Source organism: Pundamilia nyererei, unplaced genomic scaffold (assembly GCF_000239375.1).
Source record: "Pundamilia nyererei isolate P.nyererei 1_Seehausen unplaced genomic scaffold, PunNye1.0 scaffold00007, whole genome shotgun sequence".
NCBI lineage: Eukaryota > Metazoa > Chordata > Actinopteri > Cichliformes > Cichlidae > Pundamilia > Pundamilia nyererei.
The window spans coordinates 1,434,433-1,452,105 of record NW_005187408.1 but is presented as its reverse complement, the minus strand read 5'-3'; the positions used below and the strand labels follow the sequence as shown (position 1 = coordinate 1,452,105).

General features: G+C 40.7%; 1 protein-coding gene across 3 annotated transcripts in view; it reads right to left on the bottom strand.

Moving 5' to 3' along the window:
• Nucleotides 1–17,305: 17,305 nt before the first annotated feature.
• zfhx4 (zinc finger homeobox 4) overlaps nucleotides 17,306–17,673 on the bottom strand; it is a 92,428-nt gene continuing 92,060 nt past the window's right edge. For all 3 annotated transcript variants that reach the window (XM_005722473.1, XM_005722472.1, XM_005722471.2), the window contains exon 12: nucleotides 17,306–17,673. This exon is cut by the window's right edge and continues 2,569 nt beyond it. The gene's annotated coding sequence lies outside the window, so the exon portion shown is untranslated.

Here is a 17,673-nt window from a genome sequence, read left to right as displayed (position 1 = left end):
TCTTTTCCCTTGGCCTTTCTCTCTTTTGCTGCATTTCCATCTCTCTCTTTCTGTAATCTCCAGGGCCCTCGCCCCTATAAGACTGTAGTAAACTGTACCAAAACCCTGGCAGTCGTCTCCTTCCTCGCAGGCGAATTACTCTCTAATCCCTGTAATGAGTCCAAAGATGCTTATTTATGCTGGAGTTAACCTCTACCAGTGAGCCCAGCCCCGGGCCAAACTCACCCCAGCTGAGTGAAGCCTTTCCTGGGCTGACAAGACAGGAGCGGGGTGGGGAGGCTACCTCCTAACTCTCCTTCCCACCCCCTCCTCCCTTCCCAGGCTCTGATCACTAGTACTTAATTGCTGATTGCTGAGACGATCAATCGGAACTGCAGGCGTGATAGAAAGCCTATTGCCAAGGAGCTCGTCTCAAATCTACCAGCTCAGAAAGACATTTGCGCTCAGATGAGGTTAATGTTCCCCTTGGACAGAGAGGGTAAACTTAAATATCTGTCCTTGTGTGGTATATGAATTCCCTGAAGAATACTAGCTGGTTGCACTGGAAGGGCTCATTTTAAATTATTTATTACTGACCAATGTGATTTTGATTTCTCCCAGTGTTTCAGCAGGCCTTTAGAGTATATGTCCTTGGTGGTAATGCAAGGCCAAAATTAATTATTTTTGTATGTGTTTGTGTGGTTTGGTTTGGTTTTTTTAGAGCACCTACAGAAATACTGAGGTAGCCCTTCACCAGAATAAAATAAAATGTACACCTTGGAGGAGGGGGGGCACGTTCTACATGATTAGTTTGACATTATGTAAAAAACACAGGGCTCATCACATGGATACTTGAAAGTCCTCCTTTACATCAAGGACATTTTGACTAATGAATCCAACACTAATGCATATAAAGTCAGGGACAGGAGAGAGTTGTCAATATTTTATGCACTGCATTACATTAATGTGCAGCAAGTCCCAGGAAGTGAGATTAAGGAGATGTTTGAGATTAAGGATGCATATATGATCAACCTTAATGCAACTGGGACACCGGGTCATTGTCTTTACAGTCAGACATACTTAAAATCCCAACCTTTTCACTGACATTACTCTACAACTCTAATTGAAGTCCCCCAATCCCCAGGAAAGTGAAAAGATAAAGAAGAAACACTGTATTAAAGTCTATTAATTGAGTTAGGCCATGGATTGCATTAGTTGGAAGTTGGAACAGGGCTCTGGACTTACGGAAGGTAGCTTGGGCTCAGTTAAGCCTATCTGTCTTTGGATCTCTTCTAATTCACAGGCTCCATGTGGAGAAGAAAAAGAGGAAGAAGCCCAGATTCCCAGCGGCTATGCAAAGCAATCTGCACATTCACACGCAGCCATTTAGGGAGCAAATTGGCCCTGTGCCCCCTCTGACGATGGTTTTAAGAGAAAGGGAATTAGGGCGTTGAATCCCTAACTAGATCTTCTCCTTTGATGAGCCTCTTCATCCGCCTGTCCCTCATCTCCATTTCTTTGATGTGAGGCGTTGATTTTCCTGATTAAATAGTTTTTAAAGTAAAAAGCTCTTCTCTGGGCTCTGTAATACTGGGTACTTTACTTTACCTATTGTAGGTCCGTTTGTGTGCATGCTTGTTGAATGGTCCATCTGTGGTATTCTTTAATTGGAACAGAGCCCTTGGCTTGCAGATAATAATAAGGGTAGTACATGCATATTTTTCTCTGAGAAAGAATGTTATCATTTAAGCTTATGTCTGGCTTTTACCTCTTCATTTGAAATGGCTAGAAGGACTCATCGAGCCCTCTGAATTGCTAATTAAATTAAAGAGTAAAAACACGTGCTTTTTCACTTCAGCTGAATTCCATCTCTGATCCCTCTGCTGCTGCTGGTGAAAGCTTTTTCCTGTTTTTCAACAGGTAAGGGAATTACATCCCTCTTGTATTGGGAGATATTTCCAACAACTGACAATACTTTTAAAGAGTGAATGACATTATTTTCATGCCAAGAAAAGATGAAACAAAGCTGCAGCATTTATTTGATTTTTGACACCTGTGTTTTTTTTTTATTTGTTGTTGTTTTTTTTCTCGTGGTATGTCCAATATGTCAATAGGAGTTACAAGTATCTCATATTTCATCTATTCAATAAAAGACATGCCAAACATAAAACAGCAAAATTCCTCCAAGGTAGTGAAATCCTAGGTGTGCTGAAGTTCAGGGCTGCAGCCGCTGCAGGTACCTGTATTATGAGAGTTCTTTCAACACCTGCCGGGCTTTGGATACCACCGGGCCCAATTATCTTAGTCTGCCTCTTCTTCTTAACCACCTCTTCAGTCTAACAGGTCAGGGGGACAATCAATCACACCTAAAATAAGGAAGTAATTTCCTGAGCTTTTATCATGGTGTTGAGGTTTTGTCGGGTTGCATTTCACACCTAAAGAAAGACGAGGCAGCTCTGGTTTGGGAATATATATATATTTATAAAATTGGCCTTTTGTTTTTGGTTCTGAAGACCCAGGATAATTTGGGTTTTATATATATATATATATATATATGACGTATATGTACAAACCAATACTTACTGCACAGAAGAGCAAATGCAAAGATCAAGAAAATACACAAAAAAGTGTTCTATCTTATGATGCATGTCGATAAAGGTTGTGCTACTTTATTACTTTAAAAAGCTGTATCCTCCTCCACTGCATCAGAAATGCGCATCTCGCTCAGAGCATGCATGCAGACAGTCAGGGATGTGGTGGGTGTATACTTGTAAACTCAATATTACATGCTTTGATATACTGCGTATCTATTTTTTTTAAAAATCTACCTTCTTCTTTTTTTAAAGTTGGACATTTTGTGCTCATACTGTAATTAATATATTTTTTCAAATATTCTCCAAGCTAATTGTGCTCTGGCATACATTACAAGCCCAGTATTTTCTTTCTTTTCTTTTGAAGGACAAATATTAAACTGCAGTGGTTTAAAACGATCAGAGACTTATATTTGAGATTCAAATATAACAACCAAGTAATTCAAATTTTCTGGATTATATTTTACATCCACTTACTCAAAAAAAGATCAAAGCAACCTTACCGTACCTGTCCTGTGATTGGATGCTGGGACAGGTGTAGCAGAGATCTGGACAAATGACCTGAGGGTCTCATAATGGGGGATTATACTCTGGTGTGTTGTGTGCCTGCGGTAGCATCTTTCAAAACCAAGCCCGTTTTTATGTTTGTGTGCGTGTGTGTGTGTATATACATCTTCTAGGCTGTGCATGCGTGCTTGGGCCATCTCTGTCCTCCTACTGATGTCTAGAACAGACTAAATGGGCAATAATCTGCACACATCCCTCCAGATGTCCCAGTGAATTTCCTGTGGCTTAAGGCACCAGCTGAGCTCTTTGGAAGTCTCGATAACTTCTGCAAATGTGATTGAACCTCTGCTTCTTCAGGAATTTGGTGCAGGACACATTGTGCTTATTCCAATTTCCCCTCAAAGGGATGAAAAAGTGGGAATGTGCTTACTTCGAGTACTAGATCACCTATTGGTGCAATATTTCTCTTTTTAACAGGAATTCTACAGCAGGATGTTGAGTATGTGGTGTGGTTTTGAGGTTGGACTGAAAACTATTCCTTTAATTATAAGATGGATATAATGTTTAGACTTGATTGATCTCTGGTAGAGATTGTTAAAACTAAGACTATACATGTGTTTCCATTAATATCCTCTTTATTTTTTTGTTTTAGTTGCAGATGTTAGCTGTCAGCAATAAAACAACATGGTGAGGTGAAAAAAGAGCTTTCCCCTCAAATGTCAATCAAATTTAATACTCAAGGCCCTAAATAGGAACCACCAAACACATGGTGCAAAAACAGCATGAATATCTGATCATGTCCTGCAAGCCTAACTAGATATTTAAAATCACTGGGCTAGATCTTGAGCCTAGTTAAAGAGGAAAATATGCAAAAACACAACAGTATAAGCATTTTCCTGGAAAGGAGTCTGATGTGGGGAAAGAGAAATCATGTAAAGATAGTATGGAGTTTCTGTCTGGGGGGAAGGTAACAAGAGGAATTTCTAAATTACATGTGTAGGCAACACTGAACAATGAGACAACAGCAGGCAGAAAAAGCCTAGCCCTGTTAAGTATGAGGCAGCCAGGTAATGACAATGTATTTGTGCATTTCAGCATCTCGGAATCTCCAGCTTGCCGGGGGAAGAAGGAAATATAATTTTTGTGGTTGCCATGGATACCTGCGTATGAAGGTTTTGCTGCGAGTCCCGACTCCTCGTGGAGATCAGTGAACCGCATGTGTCAGCCAGCATTAACCTGCTATGTCCAACAGATGCGCAGAGACACACATGCACAAGACGGAATAATAAACACGCACAAACATGCGCATGAGGTTCCTCATCTCAGCATAAAGTACAATGCGAACTGCAGCCAGCTAGGCGTGCGCACACGGCTGCGAGCAGAGCTGTGCATTGTCAGAGCCGGTCTGGTGCTAGATACTCTTGAGTGAGCAGGGAGCAGTAAGCAGAAGAAGAAACACATGTAATGCTGTTCTGTTGTACTACATGAGGTGCAAGCGTCCGCTGTGGAGGGGTTTCTGTGTGTGATGTTGTCTAGCTCGTTTTTCACCGCTGTAATAACACTTACCTGCCATGCTTTCATGCCATACAATTCCCTGAATTTTTGGTAAAGTGCACTGATGATTTAATCATTGTCATGTGTTCATGTATGATGCTTTAGCTTTAAATTTAGAGTAGTCTTATGTGAACTAAATAAAGTACTGCTATTATTCCATTATAAATACTTGTAAAGCAAGAGTTCATTCTGGGGTGGCATGACTGTTAGGTTGCAGTGCAAGACCACTAATGTGAAGGTTGGTGGTTCAGTCCCTGGCTTCTCTAATATGTGTGTCTGCTGGCAAGATACTGAACCGTGTGTGTGTGTGTGTGTGTGTGTGTGTGTGATAACAAAATGTACTAAAAAGTAATGAGTGTGACTTTAGTGTATATAAAAACACCTTGAATGGTCAAAAAACCTAGAAGGCTGTTGGTCTGTACCTTGTAATGTGGGGTTTTAGTTGTTTGTTTGAATAACTTCAACTGAATCCTTGAAATAAAACTTGTGTTTACAAGCTGTTGGCTTTCCAAAAATAAGACTTTTGTGGTTTTTTGTGGCGCTAACAGATTACTAATACTAGATTGTTTTATAAGTAGATTGTTTTTAAATGAAAGTAAGGGGCATAAATTAGGATCACAGGTTTCCAAAATTCCAGCTAAGAATCAGCATCACAGCATTTCTGTTGCTTCCCAAACACGGCACACTTTTCTCTGCAGGCCCCCTACCAGACACTCTGGGCTCGTTGTCAAGTATTATGTTCTCAAGCGTTTGTGTTCGTCTTCTAAGCCAAGCTGCTGGAGTCCTCTTTGCCCCATCCGCAAAGGCCTACACAACGTTCAGCAGTCATATCTCTCCTTGTCTATCTGGGAGCCTGGCTTGTTTTCCCTCAAAGTCAAATTAAAAAGGTATGCCAGAAAAGAGAGCATATCTGCAATTCAGAACACATTTTTCTATCAGACAGGAGATATATTGCCGACTAATTATTGTCAGATGTTGGCAAATTCCACATATTTTTCATATCCGGCCCCCTGAAACTTGGGGCCGCTTTAAGACTCAAGGCATATCATGGACAAAGACTGCGTTTGACCTTAGGAGCACAGGCAGGAATGAACCAAATATTCATTCTGTTTTCTGCGAAAATATTTTCTCTGATCTAAATGCAATATCACCAGCCATAAATCATTTAGGAACTCATTTGGAAATCATTTGGAAAACACATTTATTCGGGGGGAGGTGTTCATCAATAAATGTGGCTCCTGTGGAAAGTTTTATTTATATATTCAAGTATTCTGTAGATTCAGTTATTCATGTATTCACTCATTCACAAGGCCCAGTCAGTAGATTTGCTTTTGTCACCGTGTGTGTGTGTGTTTGTGTGAGAATGTGTGCGTGTGTACGAGAGACCTGAGGCATAGCCCTGCTCTGGTGCATGGCTAGTGCTGTTCCCCAGGGGGCTCTCATCTTTTACTGAGCCTTGACAGAAGATGGAGGCTGGGAGAGGGGTCCGCTGCATTAAAAAGCCTTTACCTAGTTCTGATTTATCACCCCTGCCTCACACACTCACAGACACACACGTGCACACAAACACACAAACCCCGCTTGCCAGCCCCACACCATCTCACCATTCCTCGCCGCAGCTCAAATCTACACTCTATCAAACGCATGGACATATAGATGCATGAGCGCGCACAATCACATGCACAGAGTCCAAGGGACACACATTTGCACACCATCAAACACATACTCATTCCATCATAAGATGGCTGCCTTGGAGAAAAAGTGAGGGTGCAAGGCGCCGCACTGCACCGCAGTGGTGATTTTGCATTTTAATGGTACCCCCCCCTCCTCCTTCTTCCGCCCCTCTCTCCCCTCAGTTGGTAATTCTGGTGAGTCGCAGGCTGGTAGGCAGCAAGCCACCAGCTACCTCATCACAGGAAGACAGAGTGACACAATTACAGGACAGCATTTCCCGGGTACGTCACCTGCAAATGGTTACATTTGATTGTGACCGCCTCTGAGGAGGCAGCGCAGGAGAGCAAGAAAAGATGGGTTTTTTGCTTGCGTGTGCACCGGGGGATGAAGTAGATTGTAATTATGCAACAAAAAGAAAGCACAGAGTCCGTAGAGGACACCTATCAAGCATGAGCCTTTAACTGCGCATGAAGACAGGCACAAATAAAACAAAAATCTCACTCAATGCAATAAGTGAGACATGGACAAAGGTAAACACTGTGTTTAGCTGCATTACAAGCAGCGCAAAAAGATGCAGAAGTAAAACATGCACACATGCACACACACAAACACACACATAGAAAGCATAGCACTATGTCCTTGAGAGGGTCCAAGACATGGTAATCATATTCATTCATTCGTTCATACATATGGGTGGAATACATTTGCTCCATCTCTCCGCTCGAGTTATTGCATGAGTGCTGATAAAAACTCAGGACAAAGAGGAAAAAAAGAGAAAAGACACAGGGAATGAATTTGATCACTGAATAAAGACTTTTTTCCTCTAAACACACATTTATATGAGCTGACTGCACAAGAAGCTGCATATTTAGTGCTGCTAATTTTTATCATTGTGCTTTTTTGGTAAACCATAGTGAAATCGTCATCTCTACAGTCACGTTTCACCACAAACAAGACAGATAAGAGAGTTTTGGATTTTTGTCTGTGCAGATTTTCTGTTTCCAAGGCCCACAGCGTAGCCATTCACATAACAGAAAATATTTTGGGGGCTGCAAAGGTGTGAAGAGGCCAGCAGAGAAAATGGTAAAGCTGAAGTCCTTTGCCTTGTTGATGTTAATGTTAAGGATGTCTTATAGGCTTTGTCCATGTGTGTGCGATTAAAAGAGGCATCTGACGCTTGTTGGTGTGAAATTTATATTTGAAGCAAGGTCTTCCTCTTTCATGCGCAGGCTGTGTGTGTCTAATACTACATGCACATATTTGTGGAAGGAAACGAAGGAGGAGGAGGGGAGAGGTGGCTGGTAATGGAATAATTTCTCATTTCTTGCAATAGAGGCTGCTGGTATTAGAGAAATTATGATAAGTTCAGCCTGAAAATGGGAAGAAGTCATTTGTTTAACTTCTAGGTCTATGGATTTTTGAAATAGGTTAACATAACAACAATATGACAAAGAGAAACCTTTTTTTTGTCTGTGAAGATCAGCTGTCTGTCACCTCCACCACCCCGGTTCACGTTTTAATCTATGTTTGTATGTGAATTTGTCTGATTTACAGGATGCGTCAAGCCATTTAAAAGCAGTGACATTAGTGCTGCTGAATTGTGCCGTGTGTGTTCCAGTGTTTGTGCATGTGCTGAGGAAATGGAGGGTGAGAGGAAGGCTGCTGCAGCTGTTGCCTCCAAAAAAAAAAACAGTAATTCATTGTTGGTCATGCTACAATCTAGATTACATTTCTCGCAGCTTAAAAGTGTATTTCCCCATAAATAGCAATCTACGACTCATAAAAATTCATTCTGCTTCAGCATAAACAATCCTCTCGTCCTCTCACCCTTGCATATGTGTATGGGTGTATATGTGTGTGTGTGTGTATTCATGCATTTGTCTGCACGGCATAAACAATCCCTTATACTCCCGTCAGGAACACAGAGTGATCCATCAGTTTCTCCACAGAAAACCAATTTCACTGGAGATGTTCAGTTTTTCTCCGACACACCACCTATCGTCGCAGAGAGACAAAAAAAGGGGGGGAGGATGAGAGAAGGACACTCACATACACAGAGTAGAGGCAGATAAAGAAGAAAAAGAATGGCGAGGAAATGAAAAAGGGAAAAGAGGTAGGAACTGAGCAAAACTGTAATGAAAAGATGGAGGAGTGAAAGGAAATATGAAAGACTCATCTCGATGTGTTTAATCGGACAGCCTGGTATTTGCCTTCTCATCAGTTCAATATAGTATGTTTAAACCGCTCATCTGTTGCTCTACACTCATATGCACTAGAAATTGACACATAGTGCCTGTCAAATAGATTTTTATATGAATGCTGCGGGAGGAAAAAAGTGACACAGTTTCAGTTTCTAAACAGTTGTGTTATAATAATACACAAAAGAAAAGACGAAAGACTGCAAAAAAAAAAAAAAGAAGAAATCCTCGCTTTTGACTTTGAGAGCTTGAAGTGTGGAATTATGAGCGAGGAACAAGGCATGCTTTGGCGGCCCAGTTTTCCCCGTGTTGAAGCGGGCAGATGACAGCATAATTACAGAGAGACATCTCATAACATGTGATTAAGCAAACAATGCATTTTGTCTCCTCCTAAGGTCCCCGTTTCTCTTTTGTCTTTATGCGTGTGTTTGTTGAATAGCTGTGTCGCATGCGTGTTTTTACGCCCACAGGAAGGAAAAGGCGGTGAATCCATACGCATACGCGAACATGTATATGTGGGCATAGTCGGAGGTATCGCATGCAGCCAAACAAGAAATGGACAACAGGCTAATGCATCTTTGCAGTAATGGGCCTAAGTTAAAACAAGATGAGAAAGGCCTTCATTTTAGAGGAGCTGCATTGGTACTAATGACTAGAGGGCCTCCAACTGCCATCTCAGCCTATTATAACTTGGAGATAGCTCTTCTGTGTTTTTAAAGATGAATGCAAATTAAAAAGCATTAGGCTACATTCATTTGCGGTCTTTGGCATATAGGCCACTTTTGGTCCGAGGGCCACTTAAGACTGCCTTATTTCTTCAAATGACCTTGAAATCAAAGAAAGAGCAAGTTTTAATGATTTAGAGGGCTCTTAAAGACTCGAAAGGAAAAGCAACACAGGGTCTCATTAAAAATTTCATTTAAACATTAAAAAAGCTTTTTGTTACAAATGTCCCTGCCAGGATGCTGAGTTGATACACAAAGAGGGCCTTAATAATAGCCAGCATCTGAGCCAATTTGATGTCAACGCATCTCCTCAACTGTTTGGCGGCGATTGCATAAATAACAAGGCATTCTCATTTGGTTGTTTTATCATTTTCTTTGTGCGACTCTGCGAGCTGTGGTGCATTGTGATTTTAAGAACAGGGCATGTGAATGACCTGGGGATTGCATGGTGTCACTTCACATTTAGCTTCTATTTCCTCACCACCAGCTCGTCCACTGCACATGCTATGATTTCAGTTTGTGCGCGACCGTGAACAAAAAAAAGTGAGACATATTCCATCACCCCCTTAAAATTCCTTCATTCCCTCCTCCATTGCTCCCTTATTTCCCCAATGACTCAGCGTGCCTTGTAAAAACCTTAGCCTGGCAGCTCAGCACCCTTTAAAATGTAAAGTAATATAACAAAGCCTGACACAATGATCTCTATTACTGTGCTATTGTTTTAGAGGTCCGGTGAATGCAAAGAGAGCCGTGGCTGTCTGAAATTAAGCAGGCCTGCGCCACAATGTTCACATTACCACTCTGAATGAAAATATGTAGAAATGCGATGAGAGGACTGTAATACTGTTTGTTTGTTACAGGTGTTAAAGCACTATAAGTGCCAAAAAAAGGAAAATGTGTCACATATTTTTCAGTTTTTGGCATGTGGATCCAACCCCTCCATAACTTCACATCTCATGTGTTTAGTTATTTACAGCCCTGACAACAAAAAGCCTTGAACTGTTCGGCAAACTACACAGCACCCTTTGTGTCACAGGCAAAACAGGAAATCAGGCTTTTGTCCGCTCGAGATGGCATCAAAAAACACCTTGTTTCATCTGTCTTAAGCAATCCCATCTTGACGCCTTCACACATCCCCATGTGGGGCTGTGCAGCTCCTCAGAACAGATTGGGAAACGGCACGATCTGCCGGGAAAGTCCCAGCGGGCTGCCATAACATGCTCGTTTGCCGACGTACCTCAGTTGCACTGAGCCCATGTTTGATTTCTCTCAGGTCGCCCCTCCTTTTCTTTCTCTCCTGCTCTCACTCTCAGTTTACTTCTATCACTTGCTCATTTCGCTGTCTATATCACCTACTTTCTTTCTTCCATTCTCTCTGTTCGTCTTTTGTCCCTGACACTCGGTCTCTGTCAACCTGTTGGCCTGTCTGTCTGCGTCTCTTTATTTTTCTCCTGGGCCTCCCTCGCGTCTTCTCTCACACCTCCCTCTCCTTCTCTTTCGCTTAAAAAAAAAAAAACGTGTTAGTTGGCTGCGCGTTTTGTAGAAATGCCAGCAGTGATTGTATCCTTCATCCACATTGCAATAATAAGGCAGGTGTACTCCTGCCCCCTCCATTTTCCTCACCTTCTTTCTTCCCTTTTGTACCTCAGAAATAAGGTATTGCAGCAGTAAACACTACAGGCAACAAGGCCAAAGGAAAGATATAGAGAAAAAAGATTAGATTGCCTTTTTTTTTTCATATGTTAGTTTCTGCGAGGCTTTTGTTGACACCTGGCTAAATCCAGACAAAATGCTGCTAATGTTTTTTTTTTTTACTTTAAAGAATGCATTGCTACACGAATCAGGCCTTTTGTCGCCTCTTTCAATGTCCTCCTCCCCACTGATGCAGCCCTGCCAACTGTATAAATAGCATTTATATGTTTATTTGCAAAAGAAGAAACCATCCCACTGAATCCCACCCCCCTGTGGGTTAAACATAGCAAAGTTTTGCAGAATCAGTTCTTGAATAAGTCTAAAAAGTTGTATTACACCTGTTACTGAGAAAACAACAAGTTTTTGTTTTGGTGCATACCCCGAAATACAGCTAGCAATAAATAATAAGATTTCATGTTGAGTATTTGTGCACAGGGGACAATGGTTTCCTGATTTCTCAGGTGTAATGCTTCTGTGGATGAATCGCAGGTGTAGGAGATATTGTGTGGTGGATAGAACCCAGGTGCGGGAGTTATTTCCAGTCTGTGCAGTTAATCACCAACCTGACGCTGAAATATGGCTTGCATTTTAGCGGTTTTAAAATAGAGTTCCCTTGACTGCATGTACTTAGGTAGGGAAATACTAATAATAAGGGCAAGATAAAGTCAAGAGACTATGAGAATGTTTCATATGTCTGTGCTGCAAAATGTGCTCTATTTTATCAGCAAGTCTGGCCTCAAAGTATGCAACGTAATAAGGACTAAAAAAAGAACCGTCTGCATGATAATAACTTGATAGTTTCAACTGCTATGCAGCAATCAGGGCTTTGATGTAAGGAGCTGATTAATAGCTAACCTCACAAATTCCTGTTAAAGGATTTGATGTGCAAATGCAGTCTTCTGAGTAAAAAGAACAAATGAGAGACGACAAACAACAGAGGTTAACTTTTCCTTGTTTTTGAAGGCCCAAACGCAACGTAGGGACTTGGAAAATGTGGAAATGTACACATGCGGTATAGATTTGAATTCGACAGATGCTACATGAACATATTTATTCAACAAACAAACCGAAATTTGACGGGTTTATTGTAAAACACGCTCCCTCTGTCTTCATTTTGGTTATGATCTCTCGAAAAGTCAAAATGTCACAAAGGTTTACATCAGAAACAGACTGTCTAAATATCCGATTATAAGCTGTTTATCCTCATTAAATGATGACAACATAGCAACGCCAATGTGCAAGTGGCCTTAGATGTGGTGCTGGTCAATATCTATTGACAGACAAATCATTGTTGTTGTTCTTTCGTTTCATCATTGTCCAGGCCCAATGCATGAGGGGGCTAAACTGCGACTGAATGTGATTGGATTTTCAGTCTCCATCATTAAATTCCCATGCGGGGAATACTAATTCCAGTATTTAGTGCGGTGATGCTAGGGCTTGCTTTCATCTTAAACTGATTCCAGTCTAATTAGATTGGGCATGTGGGGGGTGGTGGATGTATCCGTCTGGACTAATCCCTGCCTCTCTGTCCCAAACATTGTATTATCCAGAGAAAATCCATTGGCTGCAGGCTATTCAAAGCCAGATCTGCCTCCACTGCAGCCTCTGTACTGTATCATCTGGAAAGCTGTGGCTAGAAGGGTGCACTGTGCAGTGAGGGTGGAACCTAATGGTCATGAGTGATGTATGGGTTTCAGAAAACGCCATTTAGAATTTACAGTAAACCTTTTATCGTGTATTCATTGCAAGAGCGCTCACTGCTGTGGCCTCTTTAGCAAAGCTGTGTCTAAACTACTCTGAACTACTCTTCAATTCAGTGGGCCTCTTCATTCTGGGACAGTGCAGTTAGGTAGTCGGTTTGGGTGGCCCCTTTATGGTCACATCAAAATTCTGCTTTAAGGCTTTATGCTTTGTTTGGCCTATAAAAAGTAAACAATAACACACTTGTGTATACCCTCAGTACTGCAAACACACACACACACATGTTACTGTGCACAGATTACCCTGTCATCCTGCCTGTGAATTACTGGCAGACTACAGTGAAAACACAATGTAAAGAGGTCCTTCTTCTAGGCGCTGAGAAGGCCAGAAAAATGAAAGGCCTTCAGCCATTGTTCTCCACAAAGGTCAAACGCAATTCAATCCCATAATATGGAAGCGGGGTGGGCTAAATCGGCAACCGCCTGCGCTTTAAGGGTGAGCAACAGGAAAGGGCCATTCAGCAGAACAGTTGCACCCTGTGAGCTGAGCACATTCGTCAAGGGCGAGGGGTGAAGTCAGAAGGGGGAGAACAGGGAGGGTGGGGGAGAGAAACGCTGTTTTTCAGGCTTTTACATGTTGCGGCTCTTTCACTGCACACTGAAGTGTGTGAAGTGAAACAATGGAGGCCACAACTGATTCTGACTGAAAAGATCCCCATCTTCCCCGTTCATTTTTGCCGCCCTTGTGAAATTTCATTAGGTGGATTTAACAACTTGTGAATGTCGGCTTTCTCCGTGACCCTGACACTGATGGCCGACACGTCTCGCTGGCAGGGTGTGATATATTGTGTTGAGGTGTTCCCGAGGTGCAATTTTTAATATGACAGCTTCTGTTGACCTCACATCTAAAAAGAAAAAAGGGCACCCAGTCTGACACTGGTATCCATTTTACTTTTTAATATTATTTTAGAAAAGAATATATCCACCCACCCAGACATCAAAGCTAAAAAATGTCTCTCTTAGATTCTCTTCTCTAATTGTTAATGTTTGAAACTGAAGAGGATCAACCTGAACTCCCCAGGTAAAAAAAAATGGCATTCTTTTGTGGCTGCACATCTTTTAATCGATCGTCATGATTGGGGTTTGAGAACAGCACCTGACCAAATCCAGATTACCAGACACTTCCAGTATAATCCCCCACATCTGCTTAGAGTTAGATTATAACAAATAGCATAATGACAGGAAATATCCTTGATATGATTTCGGATTTTGGTCAGTGACTGGAATGATGAGGATTCTTGCTGGGATGGTGACGCAACACATCAAGTCTTAAAATTCAGATGAACAGCAGTGTATGACATATCACACTGTGTCATTATTCATTTAACAAAAACTAAGCCAGAATGCAGAAACAGTGTCTAAAAAATGAAGTGCACGCCCATGATTCAGTGGCTTGTAGAACTACGTTTAGCAGCAACAGCTTGAAGTAACTGCCGTCTGTACGACTTTATCAGTCTCTTGCATTGTTATGAAGGCATTTTGGTCCACTCTTCAGTTCACTGAGGTTTGCAGGAATTTATTTATACGCAGCTCTCTTAAGGTGCCGAAGCAGCATTTCAATCAGGTTTAGTTCAGGACTTTGACCGGGCCATTTCAAAACTTTGATTCCTCTCTTTTCTAGCCATTCTGAAATGGCTGAAATAGCCATTTCAGCGATTGTAGATTTGCTGCTGTATGACCCAATTTCAGCCATGCTGTCAGAGAGATGGTCTCACATTTGACTCTAGAGTACTGACAAGTTCATGGTCAACCCAGTGACAGACAGGTAACCAGGTCCTGTGGCTGCAAAACAAGCCAAATCATCACCCCTCTGCTACTGTGCCTGACAGTTGGTATGAGGTCTTTGTGCTGTGTTTGGTTTTCAGCAATAATAATGCTGTGCATCATGGACAAACATCTCCACTTTGGTCTTATCCATCCAGAGGAAATTGTTCAAGAAATCTTGTGGTTTGTTCAGAGACAACTTTGCAAACATAAGCATGCTGCCATGTTCTTTCTAGACAAAAGAGCCTTTCTCCTGGAAACCCTTCAAAACAAGCAATATTTGTTCAGTGTTTTCTCTAATTGTGCTGTCATGAACTTGAAAATTCAACATGGTAAGTGAGCCCTGCAGAGTCTAAAATCTAGCTCTTGTGCTTTTTTTGTGTGCGATTCTTTGAGCCTTGCAGTGGTTGACACTGTGGTGAAATTCCTGGGATATAAACTCCTGGAGAGATTGGCAAGTGTCTGAATGCTTTCAATCTGGGTCACTGTAGAATAGTGGACTTCGAAAATGGGCTTAAAACCCTTCCCAGGTTGATGTGCAGCCAAAATGCCTCAGACCAAGAAACTACTAAAAAAACTCTTATACAGATGTCCACACATGCTGATGATTCCATTCATTAGATTAAAAGTGCCCAGCTGCTAAATAACCTCTTAATTCCTATGGAAGCATTAAGGGTATACTTAATCTTTAACACAATGCTCCTATATTTTGGCTTAGCCTTTGTTAAATGAATAATGCATATATATATATGCTATGTAATGCAAGTGCAGGTGAGTTTTGAGAAAGGTGTATTTTAACATATTATGAAACCTGGATTACAAACCTGTTACAAAATGTGTGGTAAATCAGTTGTTTTGTTCTAAATTGCTACATGCATCTAGAACTGCCCAAGAAATTTTAGAGAAAACAATTTTATATAAAACTGTAACAATAATAGCTAAAAGACTCTTCCAATTTACCTTTCCAATCATATAACAAATGATATTCAAAGCACTATATCCATCCATCAGCTTCCTCTTATCCAGTTCAGGGTTGCAGGGTGGATGGAGCACATACCCAGCTGCTACGAGGCAAGAGATGGAGTACACCCTGGATAGGTCGCCATCCACTCACATCCACAGCTGTAGACATTTTAGAATCACCAATTAACCTAGTCTGAATACCTGGAGAGCATGTGCAAACGCCACACGGATGGGGGATTCAAACCCAACACACCCTTTGTAATATAATCCAACTGAAAAAAAAAAGACACAAGTACAGTGATGAAGACTAAAGAAAATCTAGTCTGGCAACATGTGACGTTTTGTTTTTTGCATTTGAGTTCAGTTTAAAAAACGTGTAATGTAACTGAATAAAATTAAAGGGACGACATTAACACAGCAAAACCACAAAAGCGTTCTTAGTGAAAGTGAAATAATATTTGATGAGACCAAACTGGTTTGCAGATACAGTTTTTAATGTATCACAACAATGAGCAACAAACATACTTGATGAACTATTTCCAGAAGTTGTTCAAATACCATCTACAATAAACGTCATTTCAACTATGACAACAGGTCTGTGACAAAATAAAAAAAAGGTTTCAAAACCATGTTATTACCGTGATACGGTACAGTTGAGACCTCAAACAGTACAGTAACAAAAACTAATGCGACTACTCTCTATATATAAAACATCAATAACATTTTTGGTTTAGTTTATTTAAAGTTTTAGCCATAGGGGCTTCTTCTTATTAAAACCTCAGGGTGCATTTCCTATGTAACCCAGATGTTGAAGAGTACATATTGTGTAGGATATGATTGCGCCATGAAAATCCCTTTGACATCCAAAAGAACAATTCCAATTTCAACCTTTTGAAGGCTGTCCCCATAAACATGACACAATCCATCCATTTTTTTTAAAAAGTTCTTTTTTTTTTTTCTTTTTTGGCTGCTGTGCAGTTGCAATATCTATGTACAGTTGTATTGTTGGACCATCCTTTTTGTTGGTTTGTTAGCTTTTACCAGTCCTTGGTGTGGAAAGCGTCCTGTCTGTTGCTAGCATCTTAGCACATGATGCCAGCTGACAGTTCAGTCTTATAATGCTGAGCCACAGAGTGGGGAAAGGCAAAAAGCCAGAGTTGAGAAAGCCTTTGGAATCAGGACAGTCGCTCATGTTTGTACAATGGCAGAATTGCACCTTGGGAGGCCAGGATGTCTCTTATGAAACACAATCGAAAAGTGTCTTCAGGAATAAAGTAAATGTAAAATACTAAAAATCCAAATAATGACATTTAAAAAGCTCACACAGAAAATTAAAAACTGACATTTTGCTTTAAAACTTTGAAACAAAAAACAAAAACACCTTTACAATAATAAAACATAAGAGGAAATGTTACTTGATTTCATTGTTTGAAACAATAACTAAGCATGATTTGATTTAACCTGTCAAACAGTTGCATTACATGCTACTTGCTCATCTCAGAATAGGAAATACCAAAAGCAATACATTTTTGCATTTCTTCATATTAATAAATTTGTACCATGCACAGCCAACTACGAATATGTACAACAGCTTAGCTTTCTTTGTTCACAAGCCTTTTTCTTTCATACAAATAGCCTTCTGTTACTTTGGAATGAATCACACTGGTTACCAAACTAGAAAGTGATTCGTTAAAAAATTGAACACCCTTTGACAGCTTTCACATTCTTAGTTCCACAGCAAAAGAAAAAAAAAAGTAGCAAAGCAAAGCAAAGCAAGTAATGGATCAGTATTTTGTCTGGTAGAAGGTTGAGAGAATTTATGGCAGGCAAATTAACATTACACAGTAGCAGCAAAATTGTTTTAGGTTATTCTTTTGCATTTTTGAGTTCCTTAATTTTGGAAAAAAAAACAAAAAATGAAATGCTGACTTTAAGTGTAAATCATCAGAAGTGCCCAGAGAATTGATGGGAGGACGTTAACCTACATGCTCAATGGCTGCGTATAGGTGTAACACTGTTTTAAGTCCTACAAGTACATGAAAATGCTTTAATATACAACACAAATGCTGTTGTCCCCCTTTTAAAGCAGCATATTTGCAAACGTATAGCAAATGATCATACCTTTTTTTTTTTTTAACATTGTGACCAACTTGTACCTTAACAGTTTCAAGTATACAGTACTGCTTTCATGGATGCACCAATTGTTAAATAGGTCTCTAGATTGTTAGGCATCAATCTTGTAACAAATATGGACCAATGTGCTGCT